General features: G+C 46.5%; 1 long non-coding RNA gene across 1 annotated transcript; it reads right to left on the reverse strand.

Annotated features, from left to right (window-relative positions):
- Positions 1-876: 876 nt before the first annotated feature.
- LOC147106122 (uncharacterized) lies at positions 877-17,201 on the reverse strand. Its single transcript, XR_015081365.1, has 2 exons — positions 17,089-17,201; positions 877-1,712 (listed from the first exon to the last, which is right to left on the reverse strand). It is a non-coding gene; the product is annotated as an uncharacterized LOC147106122 (long non-coding RNA).
- Between the last annotated feature and the right edge of the window lie 1,959 nt (positions 17,202-19,160).

The raw sequence follows: 19,160 nt of genomic DNA on the forward strand, positions 1-19,160 counted from the left end.
TCAGCATACCTTAGCGCATCAGCTTGTTTGTTCTCTACCAGGTGAAGACCGTTAATTGCTTTGTGCCCTCAGTGTTATCTCACCCACAGTCAATACCATGATTCATTACTCTTCACGTATTATTATTCTTTAATATTTAGGGAATTATTTAGCATAGTGGTTTTTGAATTTACTTTTTAAAAATTCTTGATTTTTTTTTTCCATTTATTTTTAAGCCTACATTGATTAAAGTTTTCTTAACCACTTCAAGCATTGAAAGTAATGCAGGCGAGTCTTTGCTGTGTTGGTTCTGACAAGCATGGCATGGCTTTGTTCTCATTTCATTGGGATTCTTGGCCTACACCACCTAGGAACAAATTGTTTTGCCCAGAACATTGGAAGAGAAAATTCAAGCTCAATTTTGTAGGTCCCACTGGTGTTGCAGGGCACTATTGGCATATATGCTCAACCTTGGTTGCCTAATTTTCTGACTGGTAACTTAAGAGCAAAAACTGAGGATGTGCTTTCAACATGTGTGACCAAACTCCAAAATTTTAATAACTTGTTAAAAGGTCCCACACCATATTTCCCTCCTTCAGACAAGGCTCCACTCAGAACGTGAGCCTTGCCCAAATAAACAGGGCGCATGATGAGTTCCAGGACCTGGTGTACACATATTACTTCTTAAAGGCAGTTTTTGTTGAAGGTAACTTACTTTTTCAATTGCATTTTGCTCCATGCATTAGCAGATTTTGCTGGATAGTTTGGCTTTTTTGCATCTTTGGTTTTTTTGCCTGTGTGCTTTGGAGAATCATGTGAAGTAGTGGAAGGATTCATAGGCTTATTAACTGTCAGACACGCCACAAAGTGATATACTGAGGTGAGGATGGATATTCCTTTTTGAGTTATGAAAATGCTGCATAATTAAAGTTTGTGAAGGGCCAATAAGTGCAGATGCAACAACACCTGAGGTGTTCTGGCTACATGTCACTACCCCGGGACCTATGTTTATAGACCTCTCCGCAAGTACCTGCACATGTCACAAGACCTGTCTTCATCACTTCCACTTCACTTACAAGTTGCCACAAAGTTGTACTATCTGCTGCACAATGACCTGCAAACAGCATCTAGATCGGGGATGGCTCTTCCCATAGAAGCGAGGGTTACATCTGCATAAAATGTTCATGCCATCAGATTCTTCCAAGCCAACCCATATGTCTGCCAAATTAAGCAGTCTGTAGTGCATCAAATGTAACAAGCAAATGATAATTGTATATTTGCAAGGGGAAACACCTTCATCAATTTTCCTGAAGATAGGTGGCATCAGCTGGACAGGGTCCACACCTTTTACTGAGTGACAGAGTTCCTTCGAGTGAATGCGGATACCCATGTGTGAATCAGGGCTCTTCATTTCAAACTTGTTCAGTCTTGATGAACAGAAAAGGATTGTACTCAATTACTGTTCAGTGATGTCTGACCACAAAAACATCATTATACATGGCAATGGCTGTTATTCAGGAAGTAGCCATAACGTGGCAGTCCAGAATACTCACAACTGGATCGCTCTTTCAAAGAGCCGGCACAGGTACGATGGGCTGATTTGACCTCCTCCTGTGTTGTAAGATTCTATGATTTTACGATTATTTGAATGAGAAGATACACAGGGTGGTTGGCTCTAAAAAGAACAGGGCTAACTTCTGCATCCATTTCTTTCTGATCCTATTGAGAAACCCCTAACAGGAGTAAAGTAAAATAAACAGACAAAAGTTAAAGCTAAAGGTACTATATCTGAATGTGCAAAGCATTCGCAACAAAATAGATGAATTCATAGCCCTGATAATAAAGGATGGGATAGAGACAGTTGGGTTGAGGCGCCAAAGTGGCACCAAGTTCGCCTGGGCGCTGATTTTTGTGCAGCGTTCGGAGCATTAACGAACGTCAGAAATTCAGTTTCAGCGCCCCTAGAGGGAGACGGGGCGAGGCTCGAGGCGCTCCGCGTCCCTCTTAGGGCACTGAAACTGAATATCGCAGCGCAACGTGCCGCAGCGCCACACGCTGCGGCACGGCACGCTGCGGTACTGCAGGCCTTCCTCCCATTGTTAAGGGGGAGGGGCCTACAACAGCGTGATCCCCGATCGCGAGTGCCGGCAAAAGAGCCCGGCACCGAGGAGAAGTGCCGGGCTCTCGGGAAACAGCCGGCAATGCCGTGGGGGGGGGGGGGGGGGGGGGTGGTCAGGAGGCCGGGGACGGAGGTGCTGGCAGGCGGCCGCCGATGTCCCGCACCTCCACCTTAACTTGCGCCACTGCCGGCACAGCAATGCCCCGTGAACCAGGCGCGGTAGTGAACGGCGCTACAGCGGCGTTCGCTACCAAATATCGCGATCGGGGCGCTAATGGGGTGCTGCGCACACCGATGACGTCATCGGTGGCGGTGCAGTGCAACAGGCTAACGCCACCATTAGCGCCCCCGCTGAATATCGCAGGAGGCGCGGCCAGTGGCGCTACAGCCACTAACTGCCCTCTTTAGGCGCTAATAGGTGGCGCTACATACCCAATTTCTCCCCCAAAGAATCTTAGCTCAGAAAAACAGGATGTAGAATCACTTTGGGTGGAGCTAAGAAACAACAAGGGGCAGAAAACACTGGTGGGAGTAGTTTATAGGCCCCCTTACAATAGTTGTCAGGTCAGGCAAGTATAAAATCAGGAAATTAGAGCAGCATATAACAAGGGTAATACAGTAATCATGGGGACTTTAATTTTCATATAGACTGGGCAAATCAAATTTGCAGTAATAGTGCAGAGGATATGTTCATGGAATGCATTCAAGTTAGTTTTCTAGATCATTATGTCAAGGAACCAACTAGGGAACAGGCTATTTTAGATCTAGTATTAGAAGCCTCTGGGGAGCAATGATCATAATATAAATTTTATATTGAGTTTGAGAGTGATTTAGTCAAGTACGAAACTTGGGTCTTAAATCTGAACAAAGCAAACTACATAGGTATGAAAGGCGATTTGGTTTAGGTAGGTTGGGAAACTAGATTAAAAGATATGACTGTAGATAAGCAATGGCAACTACTTAAAAAAATAATTCATAATTCACAACGAATATACATTTCCTTAAGGAATAAAAACCCCACAGGGAAAATGGTTCAACCGTGGCTAACAAGAGAATGTGAGGATAGTTTTAGATTAAAGGAAGAGGCTTATAATGTTGCCCAAAAAAGTAGTAAGCCTAAGGATTGGAGGGACTTTAGAATTCAGCAAAGGAGGACCAAGAAATTGATAGAGAGAGAAAATAGAATGAGATTAAACTAGCAAGATACATAAAAACAGGTTGTAAAAGCTCCTATAGGTATGTAAAAAGGAAAAGATTAGCAAAGAGGTTATTTCCCCTGGCTGGAGAGTCCAGAACTAGAGGGCATAGTCTCAGGATAAGGGGTCGACCATTTAAGACTGAGATGAGGAGGAATTTCTTCACTCAGAGGGTTGTGAATCTTTGGAATTCTCTAACCGTAAGGGCAGTGGATGCTGAGTCATTGAGTATATTCAAGGCTGAGAGAGATAGATTTTTGGACTCTAGGGGAATCAAGGGATATGGGGATTGGGCAGGAAAGTGGAGTTGCGATCAAAGGTCAGCCATGATCTTATTGAATGGTGGAGCAGCCTTGAAGGGCTGTATGACCTACCCCTGCTCCAAATTCTTGTGGTCTTATGTTCTTAAAAGTAAATGTGGGTCCCTTACAGGCAGAGACAGGAGAAATTAAAATAAGACATTAAACAAATACTTCGTATCTGTCTTCATGGAAGAAGACACAAAAAACATTCCGGAAATAGTGGGGAACCAAAGGTCTAGTGAGAATGAGGAACTTAAAGAAATGAGTATTAGTAAAGAAATAGTATTGGAGAAATTAATGACTAAAAGCCGACAAATCCCCTGGACCTGATGGCCTACATCCTAGGGTTTTAAGGGAGATGATGGATGCATTGGGTTTGATCTTCCAGAATTCCCTCGATTCTAGAATGGTCCCCGCAGATTGGAACGTAGCAAATATAACCCCGCTATTTAAAAAGGAGGGAGAGAGAGAAAACGGAATAATAGACCAGGTAGCCTGACATTAGTAGTAGGGAAAATGCTAGAATCTATTATTAAGGACATGGTAACAGGAGACCTAAAAATCATAATATGATTGGGTAGAGTCAACATGGATTTATGAAAGGGAAATCGTGTTTGACAAATCTTTGAGGATGTAACTAGCAGGGTAGATAAGGGGGAACAGTGGATGTAGTGTGTTTGGGTTTTCACAAAGCATTAAATAAGGTGCCACACAAGAGGTTATTACACAAAATTAGGGCTGATGGGATTGGGGGTAATATATTAGCATGGATTGAAGATTGGTTAACGGACAGAAAACAGAGTAGTAGGAATAAACGGGTCATTTTTGGGTTGGCAGGCTGTAACTAGTGGGGTACTGCAAGGATCAGTGCTTGGGCCTCAGCTATTGACAATCTATATCAATGACTTAGATGAGGGGACTGAGTGTAATGTGTTGATACAAAGCTAAGTGGAAAAGTAAGTTGTGAGGAGGATGCAAAGAGATATAGACAGGTTAAGTGAGTGGGCAAGATCATGGCAGATGGATAATAACGTGGAGAAATGTAAAGTTATCCACTTTGTTAGGAAAAATAGAAGAGCAGAATATTTTTTAAATAGAGAGAGATTGGGAAATGTTGGTATTCAGAGAGACCTGGGTGTCTTTGTACACGAATCACAAAGTTAACATGCAGGTACAGCAAGCAATTAGGAAAGCAAATGGCATGTTAGCCTTTATTACAAAAGTATTCGAGTGTAACAGTAAATAAAGTCTTACTGCAATTATATAGGACATTGGTGAGACCACACCTGGAGCACTGTGAACAGTTTTGGTCTCCTTACCTAAGGAAGGGTATACCTGCCTTAGAGGGAATGCAATGAAAGTTCACCAGACTGATTCCTGGGATGGGGGTTGTCCTATGAGGAGAGATTGAGGAAACTAGGCCTATATTCCCTAGAATTTAGAAGAATATGAGGTGATCTTATTGAAACATATAAAATTTTTACAGGGCTGGACAGGGTAGATGCAGGGAGGATGTTTCCCCTGGCTGGGGAGTCTAGAACTAGGGGTCATAGGAACAGGAGTACACCATTTAGCCCCTTGAGCCTGTTCCACCATTCAGTGAGATCACGGCTGATCTGCGACCTAACTCCATATACCCGGCTTTGCCATTTAGGACTGAGATAAGGAGAAATTTATTCTCTCAAAGGGTTGTGAATCTTTGGAATTCTCCACCTGTGGATGCTCAGTCATTGAGTCTATTCAAGACAGAGACTGATAGATTTTTTGTTACTAAGGGAACCAAGGGGTAAGGGGATAGTGCGGAAAGGTGGAGTTGGGGTAGATGATCAGCCATGATCTTATTGAATGGCAGAGCAGGCTCGAAGGACCAAATGGCCTGCTTCTGCTCCTATTTCATATGTTCTTATGATTACTTCTGCCTTAATTCCTAAGCATTTGTTTTCTCCATTGTGAATAATTAGTCCATCTTTTTGGCCACCACCATAACTGCCCCTTTCAATGGAGAGCTGGATAACTTGAAGAGCTACACCCTCACCATATTTTATGCTCCCCAGCCAAGTGTACTGCAGGTTGAAATCTTCATGTAACAATAGCCTATTCAAATTAGGGGTAAGAACTCCCATTCCAAAATTCAGCACGAATTCCACCCTGAGCTGCTAACACAGATGTGCTTGCACCATGAGCCATTCTTAAAATATTGTGGCTTCAGTGTAAGAATAGGTTGATGCTACTGGCACAAGTCACTTTCCATCCATCCTCCTCTGGTCATGTCTTGTCTGTATATGCTTACTTGGCACCATTATCTAGTCCTCTATTGCCCCTCTCCCCCAGTGAATCATCCCAGGTTACTGTTAAACATTATTTTCGGGGGGAGGGTGTGTGTGCGTGCATGTGTATTTTTAATTCTCATCAAGAGGAGGAATGTTAGTGCCCAGTATTAACACAGCACTCCCAGGTCAGGTATCCTATAGCCACAATCACACCTCAGTTTCAGAAGAACACTCCATATTTGTACCAGTGAGAGTTAACTTCCTGGTTGGCCTGTAACTAGTGCCAAATTAAGGGGATTTGTGTGTTTGGTATATACATCCATCATGAACTGAGAGAAATTGTCCTTTTGTAATTTCATTTTGGACCATTACAGCCAGCAAAGTGATGAATCTTCTAGCATCTGAGACCAGGCTAGATTCAAACTCAGATCCCAGATATGAAAGTGTAGAGTTATGACCCACAGTACCACCTGGATATATATACATGTATAGATATATATATTATATTTAAAAGGAATTAGGAAATTGATACCGCCCCAATAAAAGCTATAACTCTTACTTCTCTCGGAGTTCACTAGAGAAATGGTAAGATAGCAGTACGCCATCTGAACAAAGAAAAATCAAATTTGTCTTTAAAATTAATTTTGCAAACACAATATATTTAGAGTTCAATCACCAAAACTACTGAGACACTGTTATGCTAAAACCAGCAAACAATGTGATATATTGTAATGGGGGAGCTCATCCAGAAAAGGACGTTTTTGTCAACTCTCTCTTTAGGAGCCTTGTATTCCCTTGAAATAAGTTTGTATTCCCTTGAATGTAGAAGATTAAGGGGTGGTCTAATTGAGGTGTTTAAGATGATTAAAGGATTTGATAGGGTGAATAGAGAGAAACTATTTTGTCTGGTGGGGTAGTCCAGAACAAGAGGCATAAATTTAAAATTAGAGCTAGAGTTCAGCGGTGATATCAGAAAGCACTTCTTCACAAAGGGTATGGAAATCTGGAACTCTATCTCCCAAAAAGCTGTTTAAGGTAGGTTAATTGAAAATGTCAAAACAGATTGATAGATTTTTGTTAGGTATAGGTATTAAGGGTTACAGAACCAAGGCGGGTAGATAGAGGTAAGATACAGATCAGCCATGATCTAACTGAATGACGGAACAGGCTCGAGAGGCTGAATGGCCACTCCTGTTCCTATGTTCCTTCCTATGTTCCAAAAAAGGACACACTTAATCATATATAGCGACAACCTTAAACCTACGTTGATGGCAGAATCTGAAACAAAGTGTTAATCTAATTGTCTCTGGTGAAGGCATACATACATTGAAATTATTTTGAGAGAAACGATTTGGTATAAATAGGAATTTGAATCATATTTTGCAGAAGTGCCAAATAATTCAACATCAGTGACTTCATATAAGTAACCTCTCAGAGCACAGCTTAGTGTAAAATATATCTATGATAATTTATTTATCCTGCTTGTGTTTTTTTCCCAAATTGGACTGCCTCAAGCTGAAAATATCTGTTCAATCTGAGTTAAGAAAATATGAATTGCGACGTGCTCAACATAACAATAATCGAATCAAAAGCAACTGTTGTATAGGAGGAAACATTTTCAATGTACAGATTTTTGTCTACTTATTTTAATGGGATCTCTTCTGCTCTAATACACAAACTGATGGCAAGGAAGCTTGGCTTGTCAGAGTGAACCCAACTACTAACTATCAGATAGAGTTTGCTATCAAAAAGGTATGGAGCTGTGCTTTTTACATTTTTCTGTTGCAGTGGATTTAAAGGCAGTGTATCCTTTATGTACTTGAGGTTAAAATAACAGTGCATCAGAAAATTTTTGAATGAACAAAGGGGCCAAAAATTGACAGACCCAACATCCTGGTGTAAGTATTGGAATGTACTCACCAGTAATCTCTGGCACTGATTCCACCAAAGTATGCAGGGTCAGGGGAGGTCACCTGATTCATAGAGTTATACAGCACAGAAAGAGGCCCATCATGTCCGCACCGGCCATCAAGCCCTGTCTATTCTAATCCCATTTTCCAGCACTTGGTCTGTAGCCTTGTATGCTATGGCGTTTCAAATGCTCATCTAAATGCTTCTTGAATGTTGAGGGTTCCTGCCTCTACCACCCTTTCAGGCAATGAGTTCCAGATTCCAACCACCCTCTGGGTGAAAAAGTTTTTCCTCAAATCCCCTCTAAACCTCCTGCCCCTTACCTTGAAACTATGCCCCCTGGTTATTGACCCCTCTACTAAGGGGAAAAGTTCCTTTATATTTACCCTATCTATGCCCCTCAATTTTGTACACCTCAATCAGGTCCCCCCTCAGCCTTCTCTGCTCTAAGGAAAACAACCCGAGCCTGTCCAGTCTCTCTTCATAGCTGAAGCGCTCCAGCCCAGGTAACATCCTGGTGAATCTCCTCTGCACCCTCTCCAATGCAATCACATCTTCCCTATAGTGTGGTGACCAGAACTGCACACCGTATTCCAGCTGTGGCCTAACTAGCGTTTTGTACAGCTCCATCATAACCTCCCTGCTCTTGCCTTCATTAGCCGAGGCATAGAATATAAGTATCCCATATGCCTTTTTAACTACATTATCTACCAGCCCTGCTGCCTTCAGGGATCTATGTACATGCACACAAAGGTCCCTCTGATCCTCTGTCCTTCCTAGGGTCCTACCATTCATTGTGTATTCCCTTGTTTTGTTAGTCCTCCCAAAATGCATCACCTCACACTTTTCAGGGTTAAATTCCATTTGCCACTATTCTGCCCCTCTAACCATCCCGTCTATATCGTCCTGTAGCCTGAGGCTTCCCTCCTCGCTATTTACCACTCCACCAATTTTCGTGTCATCTGCGAACTTACTGATCATACCTCCTATATTCATATCTAAATCATTTAGTGTACACTACAAACAGCAAAGGACCCAGCACTGATCCCTGCAGTACACCACTGGACACAGACTTCCAGTCACAAAAACAACCTTCGACCATCACCCTCTGCCTCCTGCCACTAAGCCAATTTTGGATCCAATGTGCCAAATTGCCCTGGATCCCATGGGCTCTTACCTTCTTGACCAGTCTCCCATGTGGGACTTTGTCAAAAGCCTTACTGAAGTCCATGTAGACTGCATCAACTGCACTACCCTCATCCACACACCTAGTCACCCCCTCGAAAAATTCAATCAAATTGGTTAGACATGATCTCCCCCTGAAAGCCATGCTGACTATCCTTCATTAATCCCTTCCCTTCCAAGTGGAGACTAATTCTGTCCCTCAGAATTTTTTCCAATAATTTCCCTACCACTGATGTTAGGCTCACTGGCCTGTAATTTCCTGGTTTATCCGTACTACCCTTCTTGAACAATGGTACTATGTTAGCTGTTCTCCAATCCTCTGGCACCTCCCCGGTGGCCAGAGAGGTTCTGAAAATTTGTGTCAGAGCCCCTGCAATCTCCTCCCTTGCCTCACACAGCAGCCTGGGATACATCTCGTCTGGGCCTGGGGATTTATCCACTTTTAAGCCTGCTAAAACTGTTTTTACCTCCTCCCTCTCAATGCTAATTTGTTCAAGTATATCACAATCCCCCTGCCTGATTTCTATGCCTACATCGTCCTTCTCCATAGTGAACACAGGTGCAAAATATTCATTTAAAACATCAGCTACATCTTCTGGCTCTACACACAGATTGCCACTTTGGTCCCTAATGGGCCCTACTCTTTCCTTGGTTATCCACTTGCCCTTAATATACTTATAAAACACCTTGGGATTTTCCTTTATTTTGCCCGCCAGTGGAGCCGTTTTCTTTTCGTTTCTTTTTGTTGCTTTTTTCTCAACAGTCAAGCTCTGCAAGGTCTGTAACTAAGCAACAGCTTCAGCTAGAGATGCTAGAGACGCTTGCTGACTGTTTAGAAGCTGTTGCTAAGCAACAGGGTTTGTTGATTCACACGGAGCTTAAAATCTCCGTATGCTTCAACATTAGCGCTGGAGTGTCCGGCAGTTTTGAGGGAACGGCAACAGCTCGGTCCCGTCGGTGCCGGATAGCACAAAGTTTCCTGTATTATTACCCTATTATTTCTACACTTCTGAGATTTGCTTACATATCTGTTCCTCTATCTCCCCCTGACTGTTTTGGGGCCTATAATATATTCCCAGCAGAGTGCTTGCCCCCTTTTTTTTTTTTTTTTTTTAAGTTCTACCCATATGCCCTCATTATAGGAACCTGCTAAGATATCATCCCTCCTTACAGCAGTAACTGACTCCTTGATTAATATTGTGACACCCCCTCCTCTTTTACACCCCCCTCTGTCTCACCTGAAAATTCTATACCCCGGAATATTGAGCTGCCAGTCCTGCCCCTCCCTCAACCATGTATCTGTGATAGCAACAATATCATACTCCCATGTGTTCATCAACACCTTCAATTCATCTGCCTTACTCGCAAGACTCCTTGCATTAAAATAAATGCCATCCAGCCTTGCCATACTCCTTTGTGCCGTTACATATTTGCTCTGCCTTCCAGGCTGACTTGTTTTTTTTCCCTCTATATTTGGCTGTGCATCACCCCCTACTATAGCTCCACTCCATATCCCAACCCCCTGCCAAGTTAGTTTAAAACCCCCCAACAGTACTAGCAAACCTCCCCGCAAGAATGTTGGTCCCGTTCCAGTTCAGGTGCAACCCGTCCGACTTGTACAGGTCCCACCTTCCCCAGAAGCTGACCCAGTGATCCAGGAAACTAAAGCCCTCCCTCCTGCACCAACTCTTTAGCCACACATTCATCTGCTCTATCCTCCTATTCCTATACTCACTAGCACGTGGCACCAGGAGTAATCAAGAGATTACAACCTTTGAGGTCCTGCTTTTTAATCTGCTACCTAGCCCCCTAAATTCTTGTTCCAGGACCTCATCCCTCTTTCTACCCATGTCGTTCGTACCAATGTGAACCACGACCTCTGACTGTTCACCCTCCCCCTTTAGAATGCCCTGCAGCCTTTCAGTGACATCCTTGACCCTGGCACCAGGGAGGCAACATACCATCCTGGAGTCACGTCTGCGGCCACAGAGACGTCTATCTGTTCTCCTTACGGTAGAATCCCCTATCACTATTGCTCTCCCACTCTTTTTCCTCCCCTCCTGTGCAGCTGAGCCACTCGTAGTGCCACAGACTTGGCTCTTGCTGCATTCCCCTGAGAAGCCATCTCCCCCAGCAGTATCCAAAACAGAAAATCTGTTGGAGAGGGAGATGGACCCAGAGGACTCCTGCACTACCTTCCTAGTTCTTTTACTCTGTCTGGCGGTCACCCATTTCCTGTCTGCCTGTGCACTCTTTACCTGCGGTGTGACCACCTCGTTAAACGTGCTATCCACGAAGATCTCAGCTTCGCGGATGCTCCAGTGACTCCAGCCGTAGCTCCAGCTCCGAAGCGCAGACTTAGAGTAGCTCGAATATGCCTGACCACTAGCGAGTATCTTGGGCACCTGCCTGACCAATAAGGCTGGAAATTCTGATGTGCAGTGCCCGATCCAGGAAAAGGGTGCCAGAGCCCCCTAAAAACATCCTTTAAATGTCCCATCAGATTCTTCTGGGCCTGTTACATCTCATCCCTATCCCCAATTCTCATCTGCACGAAAAGTTCATCTCCAATTGTTGGAGTAGAAATGGTGGCTATCTACAAGTTCTTGTGAACTTCTGATGGGCTGCTACCTCCTTATCAGAGTCCCAGAGAGGTTTAATTTTTGCCAGGAATGTGGTTTGCTGTACTTAATATAAAGGGCTCCCTGCTTTTGGTGGAGAAACATAGAATGATACAGCACCAAGACCAACATGACAGCCAACTGCCCGTTCTTGTGCGACTGAAAGAATACCCCACTGGAAAATAAGGCCTCATGCAGAGCACTAATTTAGTCTAGTGCTACAATTGCAAGTAGTGAATGGCAGAGTGCAGTGCAGATAACTATTCCACCAAGTTACCATTCATGTTATTGGCCAAAATTCAGCTGGTGTACTCCGCTCTCACTCTAGCTAGAAACCCTGCCAGTGTGTGATGCACATACTTCAATGACTGGTGTATACATTCTTGTTTATAGGTATCCTAGCCAATATTTATCCCTCAACCAACACCACCAAAACAGATTAACTGGTCATCTATCTGGGACCTTGCTACATTACAACAGTGACTACAATTCCAAAACTCCTTCATTGGAAGTGCTTTGGCACATCCCAAGGGCATGCAAAGATGCTATATAAATGCAAGTTCTTCATCATACACCATTCTCTATTTGAAAGCTAGCCCCATGAAGTTAAATCTCAAAGTAATGCAGCAGGGCCAGTCTGCATGCTACTCCTCAGCCTAGCAGTAGCCAACCCACTCACCCTTCTCTCACTATCAACATTCACATATGCTCAATGACTCATGCTCTGGTCCCACCTCAAATTCAATCAATATATCTTTGTGTTACTATGTCTATTGGGGGAGAAATTCGGTATCGCCCTATTTGGGGCGTGAGTATTGGCCGGGTGTGAAATTTTGCGCCCGGCGCAAATTATCGCCACCTACTGGTAAATTGGCCTCCTTCGCCCCAGGAGGTGCTTGGAGCACTAAAACAGGTGCTGCACGACTGTCTTAAGGCGCTAAGCCGGAGGAGCAAGGCACTACCTCCGAGGGCGGGCGCAGTGTAGGTGCGGCCAGTTAGCGATTGCACAGAGACACGCTGGCGCCGGTCAGCTCTTAAAGGGGAGGGTCGATCTTGAATTGCAGCCACACCCTGCGCATCGGAGCCCTGAATCTCGGCCTGGACAGACCTGTTGCCACATTCTTAAGCCAAGGACCATGGAGGGGGCCAGGGAGCGAGCACAGCGGTTCAGTGAGGGGGCCTTGGAGGTTCTGGTTGGCGCGGTGGAGCGCAGGCGATCGCTCCTGTACCCGGACAATGGCAGGAGGTCACTGCCCAGCAACTATCGAAAAGCTTGGAGGGAGGTGGCTCACAGAGTGACCTCCAGCAGCATGGTGCCTAGGACCCCTGTGCAATGCAGGAAGAAGTTCAATGACCTCACTTGGATCGTCAGGGTGAGTGCCCTTTTCAGAATCCTCTTCATCCCTGCAAGTCGACCTCACTTTATGGCCAAAGGGTCCTGAAAGCCCCAATGCCCAGCACTCATCCAACACCTATGGCCCTTTCAGGAAACTCACACGCACTTTACACACTAAGGGCTCCTCGCCCATGGGAGGCGATGCAGCCAAGATCAGGGCTTCACACTGTACTCAGAGCCCGTCCTCTCTCTTGCAGGGCAAGCTGGCACATAACAGGAGGCAGCAGCAACGGACCGGGGGAGGCCGGCCTCACCTTCAAGCCCTGACCGATCTGGAGCAGCGAGTCCAACAGATTATGGCAGGCCGGATGATTGGCCTCGTCGCCACTGGAGATGCTGACCCCGTTATGGACAGCAATGGTAAGGTCATCACCTTTTTGACCTCTCTCCTTCCACTTGTTCCTCACACCAGCATCCTTTGCCACTTTCGAGCCAAATCAGTACATTGCAGCACTCATGCCTCCCTCGCTGCCACCCTGTCCTCACGCTAAAGCCACTCTTGTACCTCCCTGCTTTCAGATGCTGATTCGCCAGGTGAGGAGGCGGGCCCTCAAGCTGCCACTGAGTGATTCTGAAGGTGACGACAAGGAGGAAGCCAGACCATCAGTGCCACCCTCAGCCGAGGCAGCCCATGGCCATAATGGGGACACGTCTGCCCTGGAGGGGAGCAGGGGGGAATGGTCTGAGGAAGGTGAAGCTCCGGGGCCCAGCGGGCTGCAGCAACGTGAGGGGGGTAGGGAAGCTCGGCGGCCTTTTCCCCGGAGGGAGAGTCTGGCCTCGAGTCCTGCTACAGTGAGCGCAGAAGAGGTACGGCTCCTCGCTGAAATGAGCACCCAGGCGGAGCACAGGCACACTGAACTCATGGCTGCAGTGGCAAGGATGCCAGATTCCATTGAGTCACTGGCAAGGAGTGTCCAGGACTTCGGCGCAGCACAGGCAAGGATTGTCCAGGATGTTGGCGCAGCACAGGCGGCTGCCATGCAATTGCTTAGGGCTGCAATGCAGTTAGTGGCTGGTCTCATGCAGACGCAGATTGAGGCCACACGAGCACTGACTGCTGCCACCCTCGCTGGATCAGGCAGGATTCGCTGGGGCCCTCACCGCGCCGCAGGCCAGCAATCTGTGCTTCAGCAGATTGCTCCGCATGCTGCAGTGCTGCCCCGTGGGAGTGCCAGTGTGTCGGCCGAACAGGGAGTTGCTGTCCTCTCTCAGGATGACAGCATTCCTGCTGTCAGCACTGTCACTTCTCCACTGTAGCTGCCACCACCTGTAGGACAGACTGGTGCCGCCTATGCAGAGTTGGAGCAGTCAGCAGCCGGGCCCTCCAGGCCCAGAGCTGGTCCAGGCCATCCCTCGAGGGCATCTGCAGTCTCAGTTTCTGACACTCAGCAGCCTTCCCCCAGCCTTGCGGCAGCCACTGGGGTCCCATTGCGGAGGAGCTGCAGGGTGGGAAGGGGCCAATCTCGCAAGCGAAGCAGTTCACCCTCGAAGGGCAAAAAGTAGGAGGTGTGGCAAAATGTTGTTAATTGTTTTATTGAAGGCCGAGGATCGTGGTCATATTTTTGTTACTGTTTTGGTCATTGTCTCCAGGTTGTGAGAGCCAGTTATGTGACTGATTGTTTTTTTGGGGGTTTCTCTCTATTACTGTGTCATGCGGGAAGGGCACACAGTTTGTTAAATAAAGAAGTGTCTTTATTCAGAATGTGCATGTTTGCTCTTTGAACTAATTGTTACCTTGACCGGCTTAGGGGCTGCGGCACGGTTCCATTCATGTTCTTTGAATGGCAGAAGCCATTCCCTCAGAGGGGGCCTAGAAGCAACTTGCTATAAGCCGCTGATGGACGGCCCTTGCACTTTATGCCTCCCTCCTGTCTTGGTCCTCCTCTTCTTCTTCTTCTTTTTCTGCTGGTGCTCCAATGTCTGGTGGCATTAGCTGAGTCCTGAGGATTGCCAGGTTATGCAGCATGTAGCACACAACAACGAAGTGGGAGACTCTCTCAGGTGAGTACTGAAGGGCTCCTCCGGAATGGTCCAGGCAGCGGAACTGTTGCTTGAGCATGCCGATTGTGTGCTCAACGATGTTCCTGGTAGCTTGATGGCTCTCATTGTATCATTCTTCAGCAGGGGTGCTGGGTGAACGGAGCGGGGTCGTCAGCCAGGTGCACAGAGGATAGCCCTTGTCCCCGAGAAGCCAGCCTCCTGGGTGAGCCGGGGCCTCGACAAGATCTGCCACAGAAGTCTGGCGCATGATGAAGGCGTCGTGGCTGCTGCCTGGAAAGTGGGCATTGACAGCGACTATCAGCTGTCTGTGGTCACAGACAAACTGGACGTGAAACGAATGGAACCCCTTTCGGTTGCGGAAATCCTCGGCATTCTCTTGCTGCGCCCGCAAAGCCACATGCATGCAGTCAATGGCGCCCTGGACCATGGGGAAGCCCGCTATTCTTGAAAAGCCCATTGCGCGCTCTTGCTGCTTGTCTGGGGTCATGGGGAAGGAGATGTACTGTCGTCTCCTTTTAAAGAGAGCATTCGTGACTTGACGGATGCAGCAATGCACTGCGAACTGGGAGATACTGGCAATGTCTCCAGTAGCGGATTGAAAGGAGCCGGTGGCATAGAAGTTGAGAGCCACTGTGACCTTCACTGCCACCGACAGAGACGTCCTGCTCCTCAGTTGAGGCTGCAGATCTGGCTGAAGCAGGTGGCAGAGCTCAGTGACCAACTCCTTGCTGAATCGCAGCCTCCGAAAACACTGCTCCTCAGACATATTGAGGTACGAGAACTGTTGGCGGAAAACCCTGGGGCGCAAGGTCTCGTGTGCCAACGCCTGTTGGCCCTCCTCCGTCTGGCCATGATTGGCACTCTCTCTGCATCTCTGTGCTCTCGCAATGTAATGGAGAAGCCCGACGTTCCCATCCATTGCAGCCCCCATAGTATGTGGCCACTCAGTTATGCCGGTGAAAAAGCAAAGCAACTACAAAGTTCTGGTCAGAAGCCTAAAGTACCTCAGCAAGCGCTGACTCAATGCAGAAATCGCTCTCCCTTTGTCTCTCTGCAAATCTCTCTCTCTCTCTGGAGTGGTCCAAAAATGGCTACCACAAAGAAGCCAGGATGAGCCCCCTTTAAATAGCACCCCCCCAGCGACTGGGAACCCTTCCAATCAACCAGTCGTTGGGAGCGACAGGCGGAAAGGAGGGGGACGCCACTGAATTTCCGGTCCAGGGCACCCCCAGGGCGTTGCACTCTGAAATGACGTCAGGTTCTGCATGCGCAGCTGAGCGGGCGTTGCGGCTTAGCGCCGCCGCTAAATGTCCGCTCAATTTCACGAGAGGCACAGGTCTCGCCGCGCCCGGGCGCTAGCTGGCTCGCGCCCCACTTATCGCCCTCTTAAGGCGCTAACGGGTGGCGCAACCAACTGAATTTCTCCCCCACTGACTTCTGTCTGTCTCCGAATACTGTGAAGCAAGGTATAGCTGTGAGAAAGTGCTTTCTAATCCATGGGATGGAATTTTTTATTTTGATGTTAAAGATTGCCTTTGTCTTCTCTGTTGCTGTACTGTCAGAAGAGAAGATGGAATCTTATTACTATATAGTTTGTTAAAAAATATTACCACACCACTGTTAGTACAGACTATTTTGTGCAGTGTTGCTTAATCACTTTCTGTCACCAGATGATAGTACAGTTCTTGCCAGTGCAATACTACATGAGCATCATGGTACAGACCAGCAGCTCAGTTGCGTTTACCAGCTTCATCATCCCTCATGCCCTCCATGGGGTTGCCTACTGCAAAGATAATGCCAGCATGCATTAATTGTGAGCACATTTTGTAAATCACAAGGTTCAAGACTGCTCTTTCCTGCAGATTCAATAATAAGTGCAAAAAAACTTTGGGCTGATTCACTTGCTTGTAGAGAAGAGTTTCTAGCCCTTTACATAATTACAATTGGATAAGCAATATTGATTGATTGGAGATGAATTGCTTGTAAGTAATGTACACAGATGAATTTGGTCTAAAATAGTGCTGAAGTTTATTATTCACAATGTTTAATGACTTCTGTACTGCACTTAAATTATTTATTAGCTATCATTTATCTGTAAAACCACTTACCTTCTATATGATGCAATTTCTGCCCCAGTCAAGAATCGGTCCAGCTTCCTCTTGAAGGTTTGCAGAGAGTCAGCACCCACTGCACCAGCCAGCAACGCATTCTAGAGGCTCACTACTCTGCGAAAAGAAGAAGAACAGCATAACATCCAGTCTTTTCCTACTTTTGCATAGTTTAAATATATATCCCTTGGTCCTTCCCAATCTGTCAAACTAGAATAATCTATCAATAGACATGCTATCCAGGCCTTTCATTATTTTATAAACCTCTAACAACCATTTCCACTATTTCCAACTATTTACTTGAAATCTAGATTGTATTATTTCATATCTCCACTCGTTCCCTCTCTTTCATTCTTTCCTTTTATACATTTTGCTCCTGTACTTTTACTGGAAGGTGGCCTTCACCTCAAATAGCACCATCCTCCTTTGGTGCACTTGCTGCAACAAGACCTCCAACTCTTCAGTATCAGAGGCAGCATTGTTGACCACTCCATCCTTCTCCAACGCCTCTCCACCATTGTCCAGCTGGGTGGGACTGCACTCGCCTGGTTCCATTCTTATCCCTCTAATTGTAGCCAGAGAATCACCTGCAATGGCTTCTTTTCCTGCTCCTGCATCGTTACCTCCGGTGTCCCCAAAGATTTATCCTTGGCCCCCTCCTATTTCACATCTACATGCTGCCCCTTGGCGGCATCACCTGAAAACACAGCGTCAGTTTCCACATGTACGCTGACGACACCTAGCTCTACCTCACCACCACTTCTCTCGACCTCTCCATGGTCTCTAAATTGTCAGACTGCTTGTCTGGCATCCAGTACTGGATGAGCAGAAATTTTTTCCAAATAAATATTGGGAAGACTGAAGCCATTGGTTTTGGTCCCCGCCACAAACTCCGTTCCCTAACCACTGACTCCATCCTTCTCCCTCGCATCTGTCTGAGGCTGAACCACACTGCTCGCAACCTTGGTTTCATATTTGACCCTGAAGTGAGCTTCCGACCACATATCTGTGGCATAACTAAGACCGCCTATTTTCACCTCCGTAACATTGTGTGTCTCCGCCCCTGCCTCAGCTCATCTGCTGCTGGAACCCTCATCCATGCCTTGGTTACCTCTAGACTTGACTATTCCAATGCACACCTGGCTGACCTCCTACATTCTATCCTACATAAACTTGGTGATCCAAAACTCGGCTGCCCATGTCCTAACTCACACCAAGTCCCGTTCACCCACCAAGTCCCATTCACCCATCACCTCTGTGCTTGCTGACCTACATTGGCTCCCGGTTAAGCAACGCCTCGATTTCAAAATTCACATCCTTGTTTTCAAATCCCTCCATGGCCTCGCCCTTCCCCATCTCTAATCTCCTCCAGCCCCACAATCCCCCCTGAGATATCTGTGCTCCTCTAATTCTGCCCTCTTGAGCATCCCTGATTATAATCGCTCAACATTGGTGGCTGTGCCTTCAGTTGCCTAGGCCCCAAGCTCTGGAATTCCCTCCCTAAACCTCTCCGTCTCTCTACCTCTCTTTCCTCCTTTAAGGCATTCTTTAAAGCCTACCTCTTTGACCAAGCTGTAATTTCTCCTTATGTGACTTGGTGTCAAATTTTTGTCTTGTAACACTGCCATGAGGTGCCTTGGGACATTTTACTACATTTAAGGCACTGTATAAATACAAATTGTTGTTGTTGTGAATAGTTAGTCCACTCTTCTGCCAGCACCACAACTTCCCCTGTAATGGCAAGCTACAACCCTTTAGGGTTGCTGCCTTGCTGGATTTTATGCCCCCAGCCAAGGTTACACGTGGACCCGATTGGTCAGATCCAGAGCAGGCATGCAGCCTGAACCCCTGAAGTAGGGGAATTTTTTTCTTTGGAATTGATGCAGATTGTCTCTCTTGGTCAGGGGGACACGGGGATTGTTTACGGTGTTGGTGGGAGGGAATGGGCAATGCCCCCCCCCCAATGGCATAGTTAAGCCAGAGCTTCTGTGGACAAGGGGCAGGTGGGTGCCATAATGCCCCTTTATAGTGAGGTGTCCTCCTACTGATCTTGCAACTCCAGTGGGGTTAAT

Source organism: Somniosus microcephalus, chromosome 16 (assembly GCF_052327205.1).
Source record: "Somniosus microcephalus isolate GS21.2 chromosome 16, FLI_Smic_1.0, whole genome shotgun sequence".
In the NCBI taxonomy this organism is placed as follows: domain Eukaryota; kingdom Metazoa; phylum Chordata; class Chondrichthyes; order Squaliformes; family Somniosidae; genus Somniosus; species Somniosus microcephalus.